The following is a 24295-nucleotide window of genomic DNA, read 5'->3' as shown; positions in this document are numbered from 1 at the left end:
AAAATCAATAATTCTAGGATAGAGGATAGAGAACATTACTCAATAACTTCTTCCTGTTTTCTTCTAACTCTCCTTATATATTTATTTGCTCTTTTTACATACCATTTTTTTATGATGAAAAGGGCTTGTTCCTATTGAAATCTTCTTCTTTTAATCATTGAGACAAACTGCCTTGAATTGGTATCCCTGAAATATACAGGCTGTATTAGCCTGGGCAAGTCATTTGTTATTGTTGGTGGTGGTGGTGGTGGTTCTTCATTCTCAAAGAGGACCATGACGTTTGGGAGGTGATGCCATGACATGCAAGTAAACTGGATTTAAGTGAGGGTGGACTATGCAAGGTCACCTGCATCATTTTCCCTTCAGAGCCATCTAGATCCAGTGACAAGACATAGATCAAGACAGTTAGAGATGGCCCTGCATAAAGGGAGATTTTGGCATTTTTAAGCTAAGGCCTTCAACAGGTCTCAGTTTGACAAGTCATTTAACCATTCAGCAACTCTTTCCTCTTTGATGAAATCACAGGTTTGGGGGGAGGTAGAAGAAATCAAGATACCTAGAAGGTACATAGTAGATACATAATAAATTGAAATGGATAGTAGACCATCCAATTTTTTTTCAGTTCTGACAAATTAAAGATAAAATTATCATTTACTATTACTGGTAGACAGTCATAAGTCTGTGTGCCAGATAGTTTTGTGATTTCCATCTGCTGGTACAATGACACTATTAACATCTTCACAAGAAAAAATATATATAACCTCAGGAATGGAGAAAGGAAAGTGCAGTTCAGTATGTAGATTTTTGAAATGGCATTGTATTAATTGAAAGTATGACAATATGTCTTTTGCCTAATTTTATACTTTGACCTTCATTTTTAACTATTTATCTTTCGTATTTAACCAAAATGTTCCATGACATCAATTAGAAATAATTTACTTTTAACTGGATGAAGAAAAGTAATTCAACCTAATAATTCCCACAATTCTCAAACAAAAAACTCCTTTGCTTGGCATTCAAAGCTTATGTTCATCTGGTTCCAACCTCACTTTCCAGTATCCCATACTTAAACAGAACTTCTTGTAACAACCTTATCATGTTTTCTTCTACCTCTTCCTGTTTCTTTATTCTATGATCAAGGAACTATGCCACTGTAGGAGTTCAAGGATAATTAAGACATTGAGCAAGCTCCCAAGGAATTTTCAATCAAATGAATGTCCTGTAGATCTGAAGAAATGTTATTAAATTAGAAGCTCTGGTTAATAGAGAGCCTGGGTTCAAATCCTATCTTCTGAGGTGATAAACTTAATGTACTTGAACCTCAATTTCCTCATCTATAAATAGATGAAGATGAGAGGATTAGCTTAGATGTTCTCTGAAGTCTTTTTCAGCTATGGATTATTATCCTAAAAATACCAGATAGTGCTATTTGCCTGTGTAACAACATGCCTATTATTTGGAGCATGTGAATACAGACTAACCTTTCTATGTTATCCATTCTTCTATCAGCTGTCTACAAATAACATAGTGGACTATTCCTTGGGCTCTACATTCCCCTAAAAGAAGTCTTGCTTGTGCCGGTATCAAACCTCAAAAGTAGATGTGTTCCTGTCACCATAATACTGAAATAGCAGAGGTGTTACACATCAAGCCTGAGATGCATTGGCAGGACTCTGTGATAACAACCCTTTACAATTTCATAGCATCTTTCATCCCAGAGTGCTTCCAAAACTATATACATTCATTACCACCAACAGATGACAGAAGCAAGAGACAGCATAGAGATAAGAATGAGAAAACCAAGGGAAATGAATGGGGAGATGGAAGCCAACAACAGTGAAGCATAGCATTTCTCATTTAAAATCTGAAGTCTTTAAGGTCTAAGCTATGAAAAGATCAGTACAAACAGGACATAAATTCTATGAACAATTTTATTCAACATCTTTTTTTTTCTAGCTAGCAAATTACAAAAGTGCTAGGATACTGTGAGCCCTGAAATCGATTTTTGAAAGTAGAATTGGGGAAAACAAACCAGAAGAGAATATTAGAATTATAGACTAGCAAAGCTGCAATGGACTTCATAGGTGATTAGTCTTTATAGTACCTTAAAGTACTAGGCTTAGAATCAGAATCATTAGTTCAAATGCATCCTCAGACACTTATTAGCTATGTGACTCTGAGCAGGTCATTTAAGCTTGTTTGCCTTAGTTCTTTATTTGCAAAATGAGCTGGAAAAGAAAATGGCAAACCACTCCAGTATCTTTTCCCAAAAATTCCCAAATGCAGTGACTGCACAACAACAAAATAATTTTCAAGAGATCATTGAATCCAACTCCATCATCCTATAGTTGAGGAAACTGAAGTTCAGAGAAGAAGAAATTCCCAAAGATCATAGAAAATTTTTATCAGAGCTAGAATTCTAAAACAAATCTCTTACTTTTACTATAATATACTCCCTTCTCAAGAAAATGTACTTTAGGATAATGCAAATGAAAGAATTTTGTTTGGTTTATTTATAATATATTGACAACACTTAAGTAGCCAAATGTTATGGAAACAGTCTGTTTCAGTGCAGAGCACACTGACTTTTGTTTGTTTGTTTGTTTTACTGAGGCATCAGGTATAAATGACTTGCCCAGGGTTACACAGCTAGTAAGTGTTAATTGTCTGTTAATAGTCCCTATTCCACATTTGCTTATAAATATATTTTCAAATCTTTAAGACACTTGGGAAATCTGATTTTCATAAGATCATGGATTTAGGAGTCTCAAAGCCCATATAATCAAATTCTCATCATAGTTCAGATGAGGAAACTTTCACTACTACTGTGAAGTGATTTGATTACTAAGGTCACTGAGGTTATACACACTAGGGTTAGGATTGGAACCCAAGTCCATTACACCACACTGCTTTGCTTTGGCTCCTTACATTATTTTACTCTTTAATAATCGCCTATTTTGAATTTCCTCTCCATCACTACTCAACACTGCCATTCAAGGCATAGGTAAAGGACCAAAGAAATGGTTTTTAATATCCAATTGCCTAGAAAAACTGACAGATAGAAATTTCCATGTTAGGGGCTAGGGATGGAGGCTTGGAGGAAGGGGAAAGAATATTTTTTAATAAAAGCTTTTCTTTACAAAGCATATGCGTGGGTAATTTTTCCAACACTGACCCTTGCAAATTTTGCAAATTTTCCCCTCCTTCTCCCCACCCCCCCTCCCCTAGCTGTCAGGTAGTCCAATACATGTTAAATATGTTGAAATACATGTTAGATCAATTTGTGTATACATATTTATATAGTTATCTTATTGTGCAAGAAAAATCAGATCAAGAAGGAAGAAAAAGAAAAACTGAGAAAGAAAACACAATGCAAACAAATAACAACAGAGAGAGTGAGAATGCTATGTTCGGTTCCGCAGTCAGTTCCCTTGGTTCTCTCTTTGGGTGTAGATGGCTCTCTTCAACACTGCACAAGTGGAGCTGGTTTGAATCATCTCAATGTTGAAGAGAGACACTTTCATCAGAACTGATTATCATATAATCTTCTTGTTGCTGTGTATAATGATCTCTTGGCCTTGCTCATTTCACTCAGCATCAGTTCATGTAAGTCTTTCCTGGCCTTTCTGAAATCATCCTGCTGGTTGTTTCTTACAGAACAATAGTATTCCATAGCATTCATATACCATCATTTATTCATCTATTCTCCAATTGATGGGCATCTACTGAGTTTCCAGTTTCTTGTCACTATGAAGAGGGATGCCACAAACATTTTTGTACATGTGGGTCACCTTCTCTCCTTTAAGATCTCTTTTGAATATAATACCAGTAGAAACACTGCTGGATCAAAGGGTATTCCAAATTATTCTCCAGAATGGTTGGATCTGTTCACAATTCCACCAACAATGGTGCAGTTTCCCCCACATCTTCTCCAACATTCATGAATATCTTAGCCAATCTGACAGTTGTGTAGTGATATCCCAGAGTTGTCTTAATTTGTATTTCTCTGATCAATAGTGATTTGGAACACCTTTTCATGTGGCTAAAAATAATTTTAATTTCTTCATCTGAAAGTGTCTGTTCGTATCCTTTGACCATTTATCAATTGGAGAATGGCTTGAACTATTATAAATTTGAGTCAATTCTCTATATATTTTAGAAATGAGGCCTTTGTCAGATCATTTGGATGTAAAAATATTTTCCCAGTTTATTGCTTTCCTTCTAATCTTGTCTGCATTAGTTTTGTTTGTACAAAAACTTTTTAATTCAATATAATCAAAATTATCTATTTTATGATCAATAATGGTCTCTACTTCTTTGGTCACAAGTTCCAGCAGTTTTTGTCAAATAGTGAATTCTTATCCCAAAAGCTGGGGCCTTTGGGTTTGTCAAATACTAGATTGTTATAAATACTAGATTGACTGTAACAATTTATATGTAATTCTATGAACCTAACCTATTCCATTGATCAACTTCTCTAGTCTTAGCCAGTACTAAATAGTTTTGATGACCACTGCTTTATAATATAGCTTTAGATCTGGTACAGCTAGGCCACCTTGATTTGCTTTTCTCTTCATTAATCCCCTTGAAATTCTTGACCTTTTGTTCTTCCAGATGAATTTTGTTTTTATCTTTATTTTTGTATTTATTTTTATTTTTTATTTCAGTAAAATAGTTTCTTGGGAGTTTTATTGGTATAGCATTAAATAAATAGATTAGTTTAGAGAATATTGTCATCTTTATTATATTTGCTTGACCTGTCCATGAGCACTTGATATTTTTCCAATTGATTAGATCTGACTTTATTTGTGTGGAAAGTTTTTGTAGTTTACCTTATATAGTTCCTGATTTTCCCTTGGCAGATAAATTCCCAAATATTTTATATTATCAATAGTTATTTTAAATGGAATTTCTCTTTGTATCTTTTGCTGTTGGATTTTTTAGATGTATAAGAATGCTGATGATTTATATGGATTTATTTTGTATCCTGCAACTTTGCTAAAGTTGTAGATTATTTCTAATAGATTTTTAATTGATTCTCTGGGGTTCTCTAAGCATACCATCATATCATCTTCAAATAGAGATAATTTTGTTTTCTCATTACTTACTCTAATTCCTTTAATCTCTTTTTCTTCTCTTATTGTCAAGGCTAGCATTTCTAATACAATATTGAATAGCAATGGTGATAATAGGCAACCTTGTTTCACCCCTGATCTTACTGGGAATGGTTCTAGTTTATCCCCATTACAAATGCTTACTTATGGTTTCAAATAGATGTTACTGATTATGTTAAGGAAAAGTCCATTTATTCCTATACTCTCTCAAGTGTTTTTAATAGGAATGGGTGTTGGATTTTATCAAATGCTTTTTTTCTGTATCTATTGAGATAAATTTTTTGTTAATTTGGTTATTGATATAGTTAATTATGGTAATAGTTTTCCTAACATTGAACCAGCCCTATGTTCCTGACATAAATTCTACTTGGTAATAGTGTATTATTCTAGGGATGATTGTCTGTAATCTCTTTGCTAATATTTTACTTAAGATTTTAGCATCAATATTCATTAGGGAGATTTGTGTATAATTTTCTTTGTTTTTGTCCTACTTGGTTTAGGTATCAGTACCATATCTGTGTCATAAAAGAAATTTGGTAGGACTCCTTCATTCCCTATTTTTTCAAGGAGTTTCCATAGTAGTGGAATCAATTGTTCTCTAAATGTTTGGTGGAATTCACATGTAAATCCATCTGATCCTAGAGATTTTTTCTTAGGGAGTAAGTAGATTAATAGCTTGTTCTATTTAATTTTCTAAAATGGGACTATTTAAGTAATTTATTTCCCCTTCTGTTAATCTGGGCAATCTGGATTTTTGTAGGTATTCCTCCATTTCACTTATGTTGTCAAATTTATTGGCATAAAATTGGGCAAAAAAACTCCTGATAATTACTCTAGTTTCCTCTTCATTAGGAGATAGCTCTCTCCCTTTTCATTTTTGAGACTAATGATTTGATTTTCCTCTTTCCTTTTTTAATCAAATTAACTAAAGGATATCTATTTTGTTGTTTTTTCCATAAAACCATCTCTTAGTTTTACTTATTAATTCAATAGATTTTTAAATTTAAATTTTATTAATCTCTCTTTTTATTTTTAGAATTTCAAGTTTGATATTTGATTGGGGTTTTTTAATTTGTTCTTTTTCTAGCTTTTTTAGTTGCAAGCTTAATTGATCTTCTCTTTCTCTATTTTGTGCAAGTAAGCATCTAGAAATATAAAACTCCTCCTTATTATGGCTTTGGCTGCATCCCACAATTTTGGTACGTTGTCTTATTATTGTCATTCTCTTAGATAAAATTACTGATTGTGTCTGTGATTCGCTGTTTCACCCAACCATTCTTTAGGATGAGATTATTTAGTTTCCAAATACTTTTTGGTCTATTTCCCTCTGGCTTTTTGTTGAATGTAATTTTTATTGCATTGTGATCTGAAAAGGATGCATTTACTATTTCTGCTTTTCTGCATTTGAATTTGAGATCTTTATGTCCTAATATATGGTCAATTTTTGTATAGATTCCATGAACTGCTGAAAAGAAAGTGTACTTCTTTCTGTCTCCATTCAGTTTTCTCCAAAGATCTATCATATTTAGTTTTTCTAGTATTCTATTTACCTCTTTAACTTCTGTCTTATTTATTTTGTGGTTTGATTTATCTAGTTCTGAGAGAGCAAGGTTATTATTATAGTTTTGCTGTCTAATTCTCCTTGCAACTCTTTTAACTTCTCCTTTAGGAATTTAGATGCTACACCACTTGGTCCATATATGTTTAATATTGATATTGCTTCATTATCTATGGTACCCTTTAGCAAGATATAGTTTTCTTAGGGGAAAGAATCTTAAGGAACCCTTTTGCTGGCTATGAGCATTTTTTTTTTATTATATATATATATATATATATTTTATAATATTATCCCTTGTATTCATTTTTCCAAATTACCCCCCCTCCCTCTATTCCCTCCCCCCGACGACAGGCAATACCATACATTTTACATGTGTTACAATATAGTCTAGGTACAATACATGTGTGTGAGTATCATTTTCTTGTTGCACAATAAACATTAGAATCCGCAGGTACATGTAACCTGGGCAGACAGATATTAGTGCTAACAATTTACATTCCCCTCCCAGTGTTTCTTCTCTGGGTGTAGCTACCTCTGTCCATCATTGATCAACTGGAAGTGAGTTGGATCTTCTTTATGTTGAAGATTTCCACTTCCATCAGAATACATCCTCATACAGTATTGTTGTTGAAGTGTACAGCGATCTTCTGGTTCTGCTCATTTCACTCAGCATCAGTTGATTTAAGTCTCTCCAGGCCTCTCTATATTCCTCCTGCTGGTCATTTCTTACCGAGCAATAATATTCCATAACCTTCATATACCACAATTTACCCAACCATTCTCCAACTGATGGACATCCATTCATCTTCCAGTTTCTAGCTACAACAAATAGAGCTGCCACAAACATTTTGGCACATATATGTTTCTTTCCGCTCTTTAGTATTTCTTTGGGATATAATCCCAGTAGTAGCGCTGCTGGGTCAAAGGGTATGCACAGTTTGATAACTTTTTGGGCATAATTCCAGATTGTGGCTACGAGCATTTTTTAAATCATGAAATATAAAAGGAGAAATTAAAAACTGTGAAAGTATAATGGCCTGAGAAATTTTTAAAAATCATTTTTTGGCCTGGGTAATGAGAAAATCAACTCCCTCACTGCTTATGCTATTGGACTAGATTAATAGTTTGATTATTTTTGCCAAACTGTTTTCTCTTTTTTGTTACAAGTGTGACTCCCTGACTAGCAAAAGGGGAGAGATTGATTTGGAAATGAAAATGCTATAGGAACAAAAGATATTCACTTTTTTGAAAAATAAACATCTTTGCAGTTCTCTCAGAAGGAATATCAGTTCAATCATAAACCTGGAATGCTATTTTCTAATTTATATATTTTCCTTTCAAACCAAAGAAAAGTAACACTGAAATTCCTTCAATCTCACTAATTTATTTTAATCTAAATTAAATTAATCTAAATTTAAAAATCTAAAACATTTTAAGATGGCTTCTTAGCACACTTTGCCATCTCTTCTTTTTCTACCCACACATTATAATTTTGGCTCCTTAGCAATAGTTGCTTTACAAGACTATTTTTATAAATCATGAGAATAAGTTATGCCTTCAGTTATCTCTCAGGACTCTTGTCAGTCCCTGAACTAGAAATGCTATGGCCCTGCCTTCTCTAGAAGAGGGTGGTGAAGTGTAGATGATGCCTTGTGTTTCCATATAAGATAAGAATTTACATTGTGGGGCTCAGTCCAGTAGCTACTCAAGAGCTTAGAGGAAGAATACTGCTCATAAATTAAGAGCTGGTACATAAAAAGATAGTCAAAACTAATTTCTCCTCTCTGCTTACTTATATGTTCTAAATTAGTATAGGAATCACATTTGACTTATAGCTCAAATATCAAAACAGAACTTTTTCATTATATAAGTTCCTCTTATAGAATAAGAAATCATCTTGCAATGGAATGGGACAGAGAGAAAGGAGAAAGGAAAGGTCCATCTAAATATTGCATGTTAATTAATGGGTTCTTTTGAATCATCCTTATTTACTTTTTTACTTAACTTGCATGATTATATAAAATAGGTATTGTCAAAGTTTCATAGACTTGGAGCTGGAAAAAACATTAAGGGTCATCTATTTGTTATTTGATGACTAGTGACATCATGGAGTGAAGTTTTGACTTATGTGTGAATTGGATGTAAGTGAGGCAGGCTTGCATAAAATTGTCAGCTTTATTCTCTCTTCCAGTCATCATAATCCACTTGCAGGACAAAAGTCAAGAGAACTGACAATGGCCTGATATGCAGTGGATGACATATCTGATGTCCAAGTAAGCTTTAAATGCCCTACAATTCCTTTTTCAACCACCTTCATGGCCACTGGAACAAATTATCTTCATCTGTCCAATTCATTATGTGAAGACCTCACATGTTTGGGGATAAGCAATTGGTTACCTTCAACCTAGTTTACCCCATCTTCCAAGATAGTTTTACTGGAGTGTGGCTGCTGTACATGCATCAGCATATTGAAGCAATAGATGAGAGGTGGGTGAATGTGTACACCAAAAGTGAATAAGTAGTTCTGAAAAGGGCTCAGCAAGCACTTACATTCTAGTGTGAATACCCCATACAGATGGGTCAAACACATAAAACACAGAATGTAGTTCACAACTTTCCCCAGAGTAGTCCAAACTAGATTAAAATGTAATTGGAAAGCATTAAATAAAATATAATAAAACAGAGATAATATCAATATGTGATTTTCTAAATCAATATGCACTCATAGGGATGCTTACATATTGTTTAGTGATCCTTATTTCTATTTGAGTTTGACATCATTGATCTAGTACAAACTTCTCATTTTACAGATGAGAAAATTGAGTTGTAGAGAGATAAAGGGATTTGCCTAAAGTCATACAGATAGTACATGGTGGGCTTAGGATTTAGGACTATCTTTAAATCTTTGACTTCAAATTCAGAACTTTTACTGTGACATTGTATCCTGTAATATCACTTTTTGTCAGGGTGAGGGTGGAGGAAGAGTGTCTACTCCTAACACTAATTGCTGCTATTTCATCAGTATGGAACTTCACTTCACAAATGCAGTTCCCAGATAAAGTAAAATAATATATAATTTTTTAAGTTTGCCTAGGGCACTGAGTAGTAAAATAAAATGGACAAGATTAGATTTTCCCTACTTTAAGCCTACTTTTTATATTATGTCATATTGTATCACATCATATCATATAATGAAATGCAATAAATGTTTTGGGTTTTTTTTGACTGGATGTTGATATAGGGAACAAAGAAAGGAAAATTACTAATGCAGAAAGATTCATGATCTGCAACTTATATTCTTAGAAAGTTACTAGTATAATTATAATTACTAGTTATTAGGCTTATATCATTATATATGTTATATTATATCACACATACCAATACAGAGACAGTGTGGCTTAGTAAATAGATAGCCACTTATGACATATACCCTAGGCAATTCATTTAACTTTTGTTTTCAAGTAAATTAAGTTGTGGAGAAGACAATTGCTAACCTGTATTGGTAGAAGAAGCTTCCTTAAGAAAATTCTGTATACTAATGAAATCTTATTTAAGCAGGTGTTGGGGCATTTAGAGTTTGGTCATACATCAAAAACATTAATGATTTTCCATTGCATCCTGGACCACTGACAGTGATCTTGACTTTTGTTTTGCCATTGGACTTTGATGACTCTGGAAGACTGAGACTGATGACTATGCAATTCTGCCTCACTTAAATCCAATTTACTCACAAGACTCACCTGTGATGTCATTAGTCTCTTTGAAAATGAAGGACAAATAGCAACAATGACAATTTCTATGTATTTATATAACGGAAAAGCATAATGTCTCCAAAGTTAGGTAAGCCCAGAAATTAAATTGGTCTCTGATTTTATACATGATGGACTCTACTTTTTTTCTTTTAATTTTATAATTATAAAATTATAAAAAAAATTTTGACAGTACATATGCATGAGTAAATTTTTTAAATAATATTATCCCTTGTATTCATTTTTCCAAATTTTCCCCTCCTTCCCTTTATTCCCTCCCCTAAATGACAGGCAATCTCATACATATTATACGTGTTACAGTATAACCTAGATACAATATATGTGTGTAAATCCAATTTTCTTGTTGCATGTTAAGAATTGGTTGATGGACTCTACTTTTAAGGCATATTTTCTTCAAGCTCGAACTTCAAGATCAAGAATTTGTGGCCTATAGTCATCACAGTCAATTAAGCTATATGTGCAAGGAAATCAGCATGTACAAATGTATATAGTTTGGAGATGGAATCCCCTACATGGAAAGTAGTAAAGTTTGATACAGTGTAGATTTCATGAGAGTGTAATAGGAATCTGGAAAAAAAAAACAAGGAATCTGGTCTGCTTAGGAACACTGAAAGATCATTTTTGCAGAAATCATTTCTTTTAGTGGCTTATTACATTCTTATTAGATCTATCTACTAAAGCTATTTATCGACTTTTAATAAACACATTCATACAAGATTTGTACTAGTATTTTTTAAACATTGTGATTCAATTTTTATATATGCAAAGGCTTAGTTTGACCTATTTTAAAAATAATTTTAACTTCAAGAAAAAAAAGAAACCCATGTAATTTTCACCTTTTTAAAATTTGTACTACAAAAATATCTTCTATAGTATCATTGGTTTGAATAAATTCTGTTGGGATATGCTTCCAAATTGCTTTGCAGGTTGAATAGATATAGGCTTAACCAATGTTGGAATTATTAAAAATTATACATATTTGTTACATAAGATTTGTTGAATTTTTGTCCCACTAAAGAGAAGTGGGGAAAGAAAGAAAATACATATTTGATAATTTAAGAAAAATAAAATTTAATTTTTAAAAAAATCCCTATTTCAATTTCCTAGACAATGAAACAGTCCATAAGAAGGACTGTTTATTTCTCTCCCTTGGGCAATCTTTTCCCATGAAAATCAAGAATGCAACAAAAGTATCCAGCTATATTCAGATTTAGACAGAATCAAACTGTCCAAAATTTGGCTTATCTAAGGAAAAGGTATGATAAGCAAAACATCAAAAGGAACATGGAAGAAATTAACAAACCCAAAGGAAATATAGCTTGTCTATGAGAGGGATTAACAGATAAATACTAAAGTCCACTTTTCTAAGACTTCTGATTTTATGACAAGTATTTGTTTTCAAACACCAGGCCCACAAGATATATCCAGAAGTGTTTTTGCATTCATTCAACATTAATTCAATGAATATTTATGAAGCACCAGCTAGGTTCAGTATATGTGTTACCCTAGGCATTGAAGGAGATAACAAAGACAAATGATTCTTGTTTTATTTAAACAACATAGTCAAACTGCTATTATGGGAGTTCACCCACAATTTGCCCTTTTTATTCAAATGGATCTGAGGTAGTAGAAAGACTAAATAGATATTGTTATTGTTCACTTAAAAATAAAATTCAATAAAATATACTGCAATACAATGTAAAATGACAATAAATACACAAAACAAGGCAAAGAGAGTTGGGGAGGAAAAGGAAGATATTAACAATCCAAAGCAACATTCATTTTTTTTTTTAATGACTTCGTTTTAGGTTTGAATTTTTTTTTAATCCACCCCACCAATTTTTAACCACACACTCCACCTTTATACTAGTATTCCTTGAGTGTACAGCACGAAAAAGGCAAGGTAGGAGAAAGTAGTCTAAAAGGTTTTTTAGTGTCCGCTAAAACGGGATTTAAAGTGTTTTATACTTTTAAAAGCTTCCTAATTAGCAATGAACAACCATGATTGTAGAGGGCCAATGATGAAGAATGCCAACCATCTTCTGACCAAGAGGCAAAGAATTCATCATGCAATAGTAGCCATCTCTAGAAAGGAAGTTAGGGGGAAAGGAAGAAAAAAAAAGGCAGGGAGGAGTTACATGATAACTTTATTGTATATTGAAAAGGAAAAGCAAATGTTACATAGTAGATTTGCAGTTTCATGTTCAATAATCTTTTTTATTCTACTAAGCAATAGAAATGCTTGTTTCATTTCTTAAGTTTATAATAAAATAAATAAATTTTTAAAAATAAGACATACATTTTTAACATGGCCATCAATGGAGTTTGTTTTGATTGGCTATGCACATTTGTTACAAGGATTTTCTTTCTTTTTTTTTTCAGTACAGATCAGGTAAGAAGTTGGAGAGGTAAGAAAAAATAAGAGAGAGAGAAAGAGAGAGTAAAGGAGAGAAAGACAGAAAGAGACAGAGACAGAGAGACACAGAAAAAAAGAGGGAGAAGGGAGGAAGAAGAAAAAGGGAATAAATATTTATTAATTATAAAAAGTTATTGTGCACAACCAAGAGTTAGTATACATGACATTTTAGACATATGCTTCCCAGGGTATTTTCTGAAATCTCTTATTTTATAAATCAACCAGTATTTATTAAATATGTACTATATATTCATATATATATATGAGTGTGGATATGTTTATATACATATACAAACCTATATAGATTAAAATACAAAAGTAAAAATAATCCAGATGTGCACATGTATAGATGGGGGAGGAATGAAGGCAGAGATGGAGATAATGATTCTCAGTTATAACTGTTTGATTGTGGGCAAGTTGATTGAACTCAGGCATTAAGTCCCTCATTAATAAAATGAAAATGTGGGACCATTGTAATGCCTGAGAAACTGAGGTAAGACAGAGATTAGGGCTTTTAATATTTTATTACTAGAGAATTTGGACTAGTGAAGCCATACTAGCCATAGCCAGACTGCTGGATTGGACTCTTGTCTCAAAGCACTCAGCAACCAGCAATTAATTCCAGAGACTTTTATAGTGCTGAAACTATCAGGGAAACAAAGACAGAGGTTTGGGGGCAGAGCAATGGGTGAATGGAAATTCCAGGAAGGACCATAACTTCAAAATTCTGCCAGGTTGAAGGTCAAGAAGCAGAGGTAGAACAGAAGACAGGAAGTCTGAGACCAGAAAGATAGAGAGTGCCATCTAGGTATTTGAGATAATACATGTGGAGTTTTATGACTCTTTGGAATGTACAAGTGGCTAGAGCTGCAGAGGACCTAATTCTCTCAGTCCTAATAGCCGGAATGGGAGGTTGCCACCAGGGAAACTGAGGCAGAACAATTCAGGGAAACTGAGACAGGGAATCTGAGGTATTACAATTCAGGGAAACTGAGGCATAACATTCCACACTCTTCTGAATATTCAAATCAATGAATTATCTTGGAGGGTCTCAGCACCATGATTTTGACCCACCCTACCTGGAGTGGATAAGTCAAAATAACATTAGAAAAGGTATAAGGACCTAGGCAAGGGCAAGTCTGATACCCCCAGATAACCAGAGAGGCTGTCAGTCATAAGACAAGTGCTTGTACCTTGGAGATTTCCAAGAGTGATTTCTGATTGTTCCCAAGAACAAGTAATCAAAAAATGGTCACACAAACTGAGACAGCTAGAGCAACTCCAACAAAATAAGAGGGTTCAAAGTTAAAGCAGAGCCAGCAATCACAGTCCAGCTGGGGTTTAAATAATAAATCAAGCAAGGAGGAAAGATGAAAAAAGGACTGCTGGGAGGGCTTCCAATTTGAACTGGTTTGTTAGGAGTGGTGATAGTGCCCAGGGCAAAGTGAAGAGGGTTAGCACTAGGGGTTCCTATTCTTTCATGCATTTTTGGGAAAAATCCACCAGCTTTCCTAGTCCCTTATCTCTTATCCTTCCCTTTTGTTTTATCTCAGGAATCATCCAAGGGGAAGTAAATAGGGCTCCAATTGTCATGTAGTCACCTCACATACAAGTCCTGAAAGTGTGTTAAAGTTTCTAAACATAACAAATAGTAGAGGCTTTCCACTCTGGAACTTATCTAAAGATCTCTCAAATAATTACATGTTCTGAAGGGAACATTGTGATCAATTAGATAATGCAGATATATACTATAAGCATACTTTACAGCAACAGTTACCCAAATCTTAACCCAATATTTTTCATCCTAAATCCTAATTAATCCTAATTAAATGTTGCATACAAACTGAAATACCATTTGGTTTTATATATATATATATATATATATATATATATGCACATATACATATATATATATATATAAATATATATATATATACATACACATATATGTACATATATACACTATATATATGTGTGTATATATATATTTATTAATATATTTAATATTAATATTTATTTAAAATATATATTTAAGTTGGCTCTCAGAAGTTTGACTAGATAAAGAGACCAATTTTCCCTCCACCAGAGTTTTTTCACCAAAGCAACTGACATCAGCTTCTTTTGTTCTCTCTCTCACCTCCCCTCAGGTAGAGCTGCAGATAAGGTTTTATTGCCTCCTTTTTTTACCGAAAAAGATTGCTTTTCTGCCAGGGTTTTAAAAGTTTTTTGGTTTTTTTTTTTCTGCTCCTTTTCTTTCAAATTAGTGTAAATAGGTTACAATTAGATCCAATAAGAAGTTAAAAACCACAAGCATTTCTATTTTATGCTAAGCACCTTTGCAATATTGAAATGACAAAATTTTTAATCATGGTTCTTAAAACTTAACAGAACTCCTTAAATCTACACAATAGGCAGATAAGTCACAAACACAGACCACACAGACACGACATTTAACACATACACACTGGGGACAAACTCCTGATATCTCAGGAATGTTGTGAGGGTAGTTAAATAAGCTTCCATTCTGGTGCATTCTCTGCCTTCACAAAGAGTACCCAGATGTAAAAAAATACCCTGTACCCTGATTTGTGCCCAAAGACACCAGACCAGATTGTGTTTAAAAAAAAACACCCAGAGTGGTGCTCAGAAGCACCCAGATTTACTGTCCAAACACACCTAGAACCAAATCATATTCGGGGAATACCCAGATTAATGCTGAAAGGCATCCAGACCACATTTTGCCAAAAGGCATCCCTTTTAGCACTTCCCATAGTTGTATGGCTTGTCAGCCCAACTTTGTCTGGGGACCCAGATTTGCTAGTAATTGTAAGGGCCCTTTAAATGGGCGGACACAGTGCATCGGGAGATTGAGGCCCAGAAATAATTTCTGTGGATTTTAGGACTGCCCTTGGGCGGGATCCTGGCCATATTGAGATAGCTTCGTAATGGGTGACTCTCTCGCTGATTGGCTGTGTGTGTGACCTCACAGGCCCTATGTAAGCCCACTGCAGGCAGCAACCGCTCTCTTTAACCTCGTGCTGTTCACCCTGGCTCCTAGCCTGGGTGGCCAAGCCAAGATGGGTAGCCGAAAGAGGTAAGGGTTTTGGTAGTGAACACATGGGTCTTCTGACCAGGTGTTCACTCGGGAACCAACAAGTCAGGGCATCAGTTAGGGCATTATGTGAGTAGGTATAATAAAGGCTTTTAAGATTACACGTGATTGTTCTTGAGTGCGCTACCGGTTATTAAGCTATAGATTCAAGAGATTGTGGCCAGAGACCTTAGAAGGCCTCAGAGGAGGCGAACCGGGTAGAGCTCACACTGCAAAGGACAGTGGTCAAAGGTGCTCTGGTGGGTCTAGGACAGACTAGTAATTGTAACTGCCAGGAGAGCACGTTACAAGTAATCAGACCAGAAAGAAACTTACCTTGCAGGGATTTCAAAACAGACTCTTTAAATGGCCAAATGGGGGCGTCCGTGATGAGCTCTTGTTATGGCTAGAACTGCTCTCTCTCTCTCTCTCTCTCTCTCTCTCTCTCTCTCTCTCTCTCTCTCTCTCTCTCTCTCTCTTTCTCTCTCCAGGATTTTTGAAGAAACTAGAGCCTGGCCTTCCTAAAAGAGCCCAGATTCAGCCTGCATAAGGCTCTAGGCAGAGACCTGATGATCTCTAATCTCTAATCTTGATCTCAGATCTTGCAGGGGACTCTAGAAATGTAATGCCGGAGAAACTGAGGCAAGACAGAGATTAGGGCTTTAATATTTTATTACTGAAGAGCTTTGACTAGTCAGCTGAATGGGATTCTTGTCTCAAAGCACCCGGCAACCAGCAATTAATTCCAGAGACTTTTATAGGGCTCCAACTATCAGAGAAACAAAGACACGTTGGAGAGGGGGAGAGCACTGGGGTGAGTGGAAATTCTAGGAAGGACCATAATATTTAAATTCTGAGAGGTTCAGAGTCAAGAAGATGAACCAAGAGACAGGAAGTCTGAGACCAGAAAGAAAGAGAGTGCCATCTAGGTATTTGAGATAATCCATGTGGAGTTTTATGACTCTTTGGAATGTACAAGTGCCCAGAGCTCCAGAGGACCTAATTTTCTCACTCTTAATGGCCAGGAAGAGGCGGTTGCCACTAGGGAAACTAAGACAGAACAATTCAGGGAAACTGAGGCATAACACTATGATCTTTTGACCTCTTTCCATCCTATAATCTTATTGGGGATGGCATTTTGGTCTACATTTTTAACAAAACCTAAGACAGAGGGATTACTCAACTCATGAAAACCCATTAAAGAATTCATTTTCAATTTTTTTTCTCTATAATTGTGAAGATGCTATCACAAAGACAAAGCAGATAAAAAGAGGAATAAGCATCACTGAAAGACTATTTGTAGATAGTAGTACAAAAACAAATTATCCACATTTTTTAAGAGATAGTAACAAATCAAGATTTCAAGTAGAGGAAGAAGAATTGAAACCAGAGAAAGAAAAAATAATTAAAAATAAAATTATTTAGTTCCAATAGCAGGAATGAAAAAATAAGCATATTTTAGTGCCCTCACTAGATAAAGAAAGGTGGAGAACTAGAAAGATAGAATTCTCAAATTAATTTTTAAAATAGATGTTCCAAACTCTTTCTGATACAAAGTCTAACACCTGAATTACTCCTAATTAATAATTGATAAAGAACCATAATATCCTTTATGATCCAACTTCAACGTTTAGCATCGATTGTCACAATATCCTTTTTCTTTCTAAACCAAATCCTAGTGCTATGATTGAAGCTCATTCTCCTTAACTAGGTCTTAAGGGGGACAAGAGATATCTAATTTACATCTATTTGATATTATAACAACAACCCTGAACCATTTCTCCAAAACTTAAATAATTGCAATGCTTATAATCTTTCTGTAGGTCACAAATGGAATCTCAGAATTGAAGGGTTCTCAGTACAATGGGTATATTAAGAGCAATATCTTATACCACATCCTTAATGGATGGTCATTATTCAGTCACCATTTAAGGATCTCCTATGATAGGATACCACCACCTCATAAGTAACACATTCTGCTACAAGACAGTTCTCATCCAATGAATATTTTCTTACATTTTAAGCCTAAATCTGGTCTCTTTCACCCACTGATTCCATTTCTGTCATCTGAGGCTAAACAGAATCCATATAATTCCTTTTTCATGAGACATCCTTTCAACTGCTTTGAGAAAGGTGTCAAGTCTCCCTTAAGTTTTCTTATCTATAGCCAAACTTGATATTTTCTAGCCAAGCAAGTGATTTAATCTCACACTTCTTCTTAGTCTCAATTCCTTTATCTAGATAATGAAATAGTTGACCTAGATGGCCTCTATGGCCCCTTCCATGATCTCTATGAATTCTTTGATTCTCTTCGTTAGATTTTTAATCTTTATAAATCCTATTATTCTCCTCTTCAGCTTAACATCCACAATTCATATGGTTTGACTTCTTGTCTCTTCACCATCCTGATTTCCCTTCTGTGAATGTGTTCCAGTTTGTCAATATTTTTCCTAAAATGTAATACTCCTAAAATGATCACATGGATCTTAGTAGTAGAGTAGAGTAGATAGAATTCTGGACTTGGAGCCAGGAAGATATAGATTCAAATACAGACACTGATATTAAATTAAAATCAAATTTTAATTTTAAAATTTAAATTCCTCTTAGTCTCAGTTTCCCCCTATATAATATGGAGGTAACATCTCTATTACCTACCTCACAGAGACATCATAGCATAGAAGCTGCCCAGAATCTAGAAAGATTTAAATTTATCTATGACACAAGATGGCTGTGTGATTCTGGTCAAGTCATTGAAGCTCTTCATGCTCTAGGAAACTCTAAGACTAGAAGATGAAGATGCCAACCTACATTGCTAGAGGAAGTTTACTCAGCAAAAAGTATTCTATTTTACTGAAATTCCAGCTCCATTCTCTAGTCCTCTCCCTTTCCTGCTGTATAGCATTATATGATATAATGTACAACATGTGACATAAATGCCACACAGATTTCTTACTGTAAATGAAGTTGTATCAATGTATTTTATGGTAAGCAAACATTTCCTTCATTATGAATCAGTGAATAAATCAATAAATGAATATGAATATATTAAAAATCTAAGTGCTGAGTAATTTGCTAGATACTTGACATACAAGAGGTAAAAGGGAAACAAGCTCTGCTCTGCCTTCCAAGAACTTATATTCTAACAGGAGAGAGATAACATAGATAAGGAAGTAGGAATCAAAAGAAAGTTTTGATTTGGGAAATTCCAGGGTTAGTTGACTATCGGGGCATTTTTTTGGTTTGCAGTTGGCTTCTGCATATATTACTATTTAAGACATGAAGCATGACCTGTTGCCTATTAGCTATTAATCTGTTAGGTGAACTTGCACTATACATCAATTAGGATACCTCAGTCCCAGGAAAAAGGTCCTATTAGAAAGAGATCATGATTTCTGAAGGTCAGACCTGGAAGGACACCTTATTTTTCTTAATGCCACCTAAGAGCCTATTTTTCAGTATTTCAGTCATCTTTTTGAAACTTCTCCAAATGTTTGACATTTGTCTTGAGTCATAAAGCCCTGTATTATACAGATTAATCTATATGAAGAACTAACTAATGCAGATCACCCCATAACCCTTAACAAAAATCCCTGCTTCACATTCACCTTCCTCCCACCAGATCTGACTCATGTTGAACTTGTGAACAGTGCCTTTCCATCCTTGTCTATTGAACTAGTACCTGATTAAGAATTTCATATTTAGTATTTGTAATTTTCCTAGCATTCTATACTATTCTGCCTTTCAACCACAATATACGTTTAACCAGAGTATACTTTCTCATAGGAATGAGGTAATAATTATGAATCTTATTCTTGAATGAATGAATGAAAAATATTTAATAAGGCCCTGACTGCAAAGCCCTCTGCAAGATTTTGAAGATACAATAGAAAATTAAAAGTCCATGGTTCAGAGAACTCAAATTTCAATGAAAGAGATAATGAAAGAGAAAAAATTCAGCTGCAAGTCAGATGTTAAGGTCTCAAGGTCTCTTAACTACAATAGCAAAAGAGATGATAATATTCCCTCCTTCTTGCCATTTCAATGATAAAACATCACCTCACTTTCCAATGCTGAATCACTTGATACTGCCAAAGTCAAGAACATTTTGTTTTTCTCTTGGTCTTCAGTAACTGCAGTCTTTAGGAGCCATGAATTTGTAAAAAAACAAAAACAAAAACAAAAAACCATCAAATCCATCCTAGCTATGATATGTCATCAAACAAAGATATTAGAATTAAAAATATGTTAATGTAAAATAGTAAATGTATTTACATACATATGTGCTTCAAATCATATATTTTCAACATAGAACATTTGAGACCACTTAACCCTACTTCCTAATTTTACAGTTAAAGATAAAGCACAGAGAGATGAACTATCATGACAAAAGCATAAGCTTAATGAAGAATAAATACAGGACTGAAAATGGGTTCTCCTGTCTCTTGAGTCTACATTATTTCTACCACACCACACTATGTCCCTTACAGTTTAGTCACTTGAAAGAATCTGTTAAGTTTATCCTTCTGTTAGTGCAGAGCATCTATCTTTTAAACTTTGTGCAACTTGCTCATTTGTTGTTGTTGAACCATTTCAGTTGTGTCCAACTCTTCATGACCCCATTTAGGATTTTTGTGACACAAATGTGGAATAATTTGTCATTTTTTGGCTCCAGTTCATTTTGGAGATGAGGAACTGAGGCATATTTGCCTCAGGAATTAAATGACTTTCCTAAAGTCATACAACCAGTAAATGTCTGAGTCTGATTTGACCTCAGATCTTTCTAACTTCAGGCCTGGCCCTCTATTCACTGTGCCACCCAGCTGTGCAGGACAATAATATTATTTTAAAAGATGGATTTTTTTCAGCACCAAGAAATCATAATTGAAATTATTAATGTAGTCAAAATTTTTCCAAAAACAATCCAGCTTAATTTTTTCCCCTCTTAGTTCCTGGTCTGGTACACTGTCCATCTGCAGACTGACCTGTTGTTGTAATTGGGCCAATATATATTTTTCTTTCACTTTGATTTTCTTTTCTGAATGGTGAATTCAATTTCAAACAAGTATAATTTCATTGAGCAAACTTTATAGCAGTAGAACTTCATTCTTCAGCTCAGAGAATTTGGATAATTTCTCTATCCACAGATCAGTTTTTTTTTTTCTTTTTGAACTCTGTGTCAGTTAGCCATAGCTATACAGGGCCTTAGAGGACATCTTCATTTCAAAAATGAAAATATGAGTCTCAGAGAGATGAAGAGACAATGTGTATCATTGGATAAAGTTATTTTTTGATTACATCATATCATTAGATTTACCATAATTTCAGATCTCATATGGGAGATATCTTGTCTAAGGAGAATTGTTAATTTTATTCTGCCAAGTAAAATAATTCTTTGAATTCAACTAACGATAATTAGAAAGGTATTTCTATGCTCCCGAGTAAGCAATATGATTGTGAAAAACATGTCTTTTTGCTTTAGAAAATCATCTGCAAATGCCTGCTTATTACTTTATCATATTTGTTTCAAGTTTACTTGTATGAAACATGCATAAACCATTCTCATAAACATTTTCTAGAGATGAAAAATATTTAAATAGGCTGATAGTTCTTCAACCTTTCTATAAAAATAGTGTTACTTTTTTCCCTTATTTTGAAATCTTAAAAAAATAAGATGATTTGAAAAGAAGCAATTGCTTTGCACATGGTTAACTTATATTGAATTATTTGCTGTCTAGAGAAGGAGGATAGGGGGAAGGAAGAATAATTTGGAATACAAGGTCTGGCAAGATTGAATGCTGAAAATTATCATTGCATGTATTTTGAAAAATAAAAAGCTATTATAAAAAATTCAGAATAGAAAAAAAGTTGAAGCTTTTTATTTTCAAAACATATGCATAGATAGTTTTCAATATTCATCCTTGCAAAACTTTGTGTTCCAAAATTTTCCTCTCTATCTTCCCTCTACCTCCTTTCCTTGATAGCAAGTAATCTGTGTTAAGCATATACAATTCTTCTATACATATTTCCACAATTTTCATGTTGTACAAGAAAAATTAGATCAAGAAGGGAAAAATGAGAAAGAAAACAAAATGCAAGCAAACAAAAACAAAAAGTGAAAATACTATATTGTGATCCACAATTGGTCCTCACAGACTTCTCTCCATCAGATGTTTCTCTCCATCAAAAGACCATCGGTACTGGCCTGAATCATTTCACTTTTGAAAAGAGCCATGTCCATCAGAATTGATCATTATGTAATTTTGTTGTTGCTGTGTACAATTTTCTTTTGGTTCTACTCACTTCACTTAGCATAAGTTCAGGTAAGTCTCTCCAGGCCTCTCTGAAATCATCCTGCTGATAATTTCCTTTTTTTTTTTTTCCCCCTGAGGCTGGGGTTAAGTGACTTGCCCAGGATCACACAGCTAGGAAGTGTTAAGTGTCTGAGACCAGATTTGAACTCGGGTCCTCCTGAATTCAGGGCTGGTGCTCAATCCACTGCGCCACCTAGATGCCCCCCTGATAATTTCTTATATAACAATAATATTCCATAACATTCATATACCATAACTTATTTAGCCATTTCCAACTGATAGACATCTACTCAGTTTCCAGATCCTTCTCACTATAAAAAGGGCTGCTACAAACATTTTTGCCCATGTGGGTCACTTGGGAAAAATTTTTTTTTATTTAATGAATAGCAAAAATTCTATACCTAAGAAAAGAAAGAAAGCAATTGCTGAATACCTTTATAATCATTATAAGAAATAAGCATAAATAAATTTTATAATTTATTATATGAATCCCCAAAATGCTATAAAAGAGGCACATAGCAAAAGAGGTATAATTGTATGGAATTATGTGTGATCTAGACCTGACAGCTCTATGCTAATTAGATATAACGAACATTAAAATTTAATTATACATTTATTTCAGAAAAATAATTTTGATTACTGTGTCTTTTTAAAAAGAAATCTTGAATTTTTTTCCTTGATAAATTTATGTCTTAATTTAGACTTAAAGAATGCAAGGCACAAAGAAACTATGACTTACCCAAGTAATGGAAGAGCCTGAACTAGAATTGCTTCCAGCAATTCCAGCAATCCTGGCTTCCAGTTCTATGTTCTTTTATCATAAGATGTTGAATATGAACTATATAATATCTGTAAGGTCTTGTCCCTTTCTGAAATTCAACCATTTTGATTTTAATTGCAGGTGTCCCCACAAACCTGGGTCCTCAGGGACAATGGCTGGATATACAAAGAACATTTTCTGGGGTGTGGAGGAGATAGGAAAGAGAAAAAAAAGGTGAAAGAGAGAGAAAGAGAGAGAGAGAAATGTGCAAAAGAGGAAAACTACAGAAGTTATACAAAGAAGTTTTATTATTAACTTGTTATATACTTCTTTAAAAAGAAATTATACATGTAGAAGACCACAGATAGTGGGGAAAACTGGACAGGGTATAAGACCCTTTGATCCTATAAAAGGAACCCTGCTAACATTTCTGGTTTGGCTTCCTACCATCCCTAAGGGTGTCTCGGCCTTCCTGAGAAATTAGGGGACATGACAACCTGTGTGGTACTTGAAGCAGACTTATGTTAACATAACAAGGAAACAGCTGCACACAATAGCTAGTTGTTTATGTGGCCTTACATGTGCTGTATCCTATAGTTAGCACATACGCAGTATCATATAGTTATGTAAGTGTATTACATAAGCATAGGGTATATAAGGCTGAGAATATTTTGAATAAATGAACTTATACTTGACCATCCTCATGATTTCCATTTCATCACTCCTCACCAAGATCAGGAGTTCCAAGATCAGGATTCAAGAGTACCGAAGTCCTCTGGTGAGCGGATTCAGACACTTTCTTACACATCTTTTTATTTCTTCTTTGCATGTTGAAATGTTTGTGTTTCTAATGCATGATCAGTGGAATTGTGAATTGATCTAGTCATTGTGGAGAGCAATTTGGAACTATGCCCAAAAGGCTAAAAAACTGTGCCTACCTTTGATTCAGCAGTGTCACTACTGGTTCTTTATCCCAATGAGATCATAAAAGAGGGAAAAAGAACCACAAGTGCAAAAATGTTTGTAGCAGCTTTTTCAGTAGTGACAAGGAATCATAAATTGAGTACATGGCCATCAATTGGGGAATGGCCGAAAAAGTTATGGTACATGAATGTAATTGAAGCCCATTTTTCTATAAGAAATGATGAGCAGTCTGATTTCAGAAAAGTCTGATAAGTGAAGTAAGCAGAACCAAGAGAATGTTGTACACAGTAACAAAAAGATTGTGTAATAATTAACAGTTGGTTCTTTTCAACAAGGTGATCCAAAACAATT

The sequence above is a fragment of the Sminthopsis crassicaudata genome, chromosome 6 (assembly GCF_048593235.1).
Source record: "Sminthopsis crassicaudata isolate SCR6 chromosome 6, ASM4859323v1, whole genome shotgun sequence".
In the NCBI taxonomy this organism is placed as follows: Eukaryota; Metazoa; Chordata; class Mammalia; order Dasyuromorphia; family Dasyuridae; genus Sminthopsis; species Sminthopsis crassicaudata.
The sequence above is the reverse complement of the archived record's forward strand: the minus strand, read 5'-3'. Positions refer to the sequence as shown.